This window comes from Temnothorax curvispinosus, unplaced genomic scaffold (genome assembly GCF_003070985.1).
Source record: "Temnothorax curvispinosus isolate PA1 unplaced genomic scaffold, ASM307098v1 QBEX01017816.1, whole genome shotgun sequence".
NCBI classification, from domain to species: Eukaryota; Metazoa; Arthropoda; class Insecta; order Hymenoptera; family Formicidae; genus Temnothorax; species Temnothorax curvispinosus.
In genome coordinates, this window is record NW_020227596.1 from 814,499 (window position 1) to 816,167 (window position 1,669).

Sequence of the window (1,669 nt, forward strand, 5' to 3'; positions counted from 1 at the left end):
AGTCTTCCCGCCCGGTTACCCAAGCCGTCGGGGGTAGGTTATAGTGTTACGGTTCACGAGCGCGCCGACTAATCAGCATTCCAGCAACCCCTCCGTCTCCGAGCCTTCCTTCCCACACAGCCCACGGAGAAACTTCCACGGATCTGCGATGTTGTCGGGGGTACGTGCGGCAAATCCTTAGCAGGATTCCGGAATGCCACCCGTCTTAGTTTACTCTCTTCTCTTAAATCCCACCAGCTATGCTGGATAGATCGAATCGAATAAGCCACGACGGATTCGCTGGTCGATTTCGTCGTGGATAGATAAGCCCAGGAAACGTAATCGTTTCGCGGATTATTTCGCATTGCGATATAGATATCGCGGTAGATTAGCTTTTCTCGGAAGAAGCTCTTCTTTCCCCCCCCTCTCTCTCCTTCTATCTCTCTGTTGTATAATAGTTACTCGAGACCGTTGTTGTAAACTCGCTACGAATATACAGACAGCGAACAGGATATCGTAGTTGTAAAGCTTCAAAATGATATTGGCGAATGATATTGGCTTACGCGTCTTCGCGGTAGGTACGCTCACATTTGCATCGATCGCAATTTCCCTTGTGGCGACTGCTTACTTCGGCCAAAAGACGCTTAGAGTGTGTCAACGATACGCAATATAAGAAGGTTATAAGACGATCCCCTTTAGATCTCTCGGCCGTAACTTCGCGTCTGGTCGAGTCAGCAAGCGGCAACGGCGACGGTGAAAACTGCTGAGGACGAGCACTTGGCAACCGATGCAGGTGCCGCGAGATGGTTCGCACGAAGATTAAGACCCAGTATCTTCGTATCCGGAAATAAAGAAGGAAGTTAAGACGTTTTAAATCGGAGAAGTCTTCTCCGACCCTCATGACGGTCATAAAAAAGAAGTATCGTCTTTAATTACATCAAGCTTGAAAGACAGAAAATATTCCGAATATTTTATGCGACCTTTTTTAAATTTTGTGAAACTTTTACCACACTCGATGTATCTTCTCGCCTATATATTTCCTTACTCGTTAGCAAGAACTTGAAAAACGAAATTCACACCTCTGAACATTTCGTATAATTCGTTCGGGCCACCGACGTCAAAGCGTCGTTTCTCCCGTTGCTGCGGCATTACGGGGAATCTCGGCACGAGGACGAGAGTGGTTTCCTGGCACTGGTAAGAGAGTAACACTCCGCATAGAAGTCGGATCCGGGTCAGGATTATTATCGCTATCAAGAGTGGAAACTCGGAACGTTTCCTTGGGGCTTCCGACTTCCTCGGAATCACCGGCGACGTTTCGCAGAAATACGGCTTCGTGGAGAGCCGTTTTCCGTCTTTCATCTTTCTTCGTTTCTCTCCACTCTTTCTCTATTCCTGTCTCACTTTCTCTTTCTCTTCCAATCTCCATCTCTCCACAGACGCGGCATGGCGCGCAGCACCGGCACGCTTGTACACGTTCCTCTGTTTGTATGTTTTGTGGGTGGCTCTGTTCAGACAGTCGACGCTCGACGCGAGGTTATTATATCGTTAAGCCATTTAATTATCTCGGCAAACTACTCCCCGGAATATATATTCGCCTCAGCCTGCCTTAACGAGTGTACATGGTTACAGGCGGGCGTGGGTGTACTATACCCTCCTCTCGTACTCGCCGTCTGCGCTCTATCCTTCCTCT

The 1,669-nt window shown here is 48.4% G+C and overlaps 1 protein-coding gene across 7 annotated transcripts in view; it reads left to right on the top strand.

The window, feature by feature from the left end:
- The window catches only part of LOC112467781 (protein groucho-like), a 65,379-nt gene that overhangs the window by 41,409 nt on the left and 22,301 nt on the right, over window positions 1-1,669 (top strand). The gene's annotated exons all lie outside the window — the stretch shown is intronic.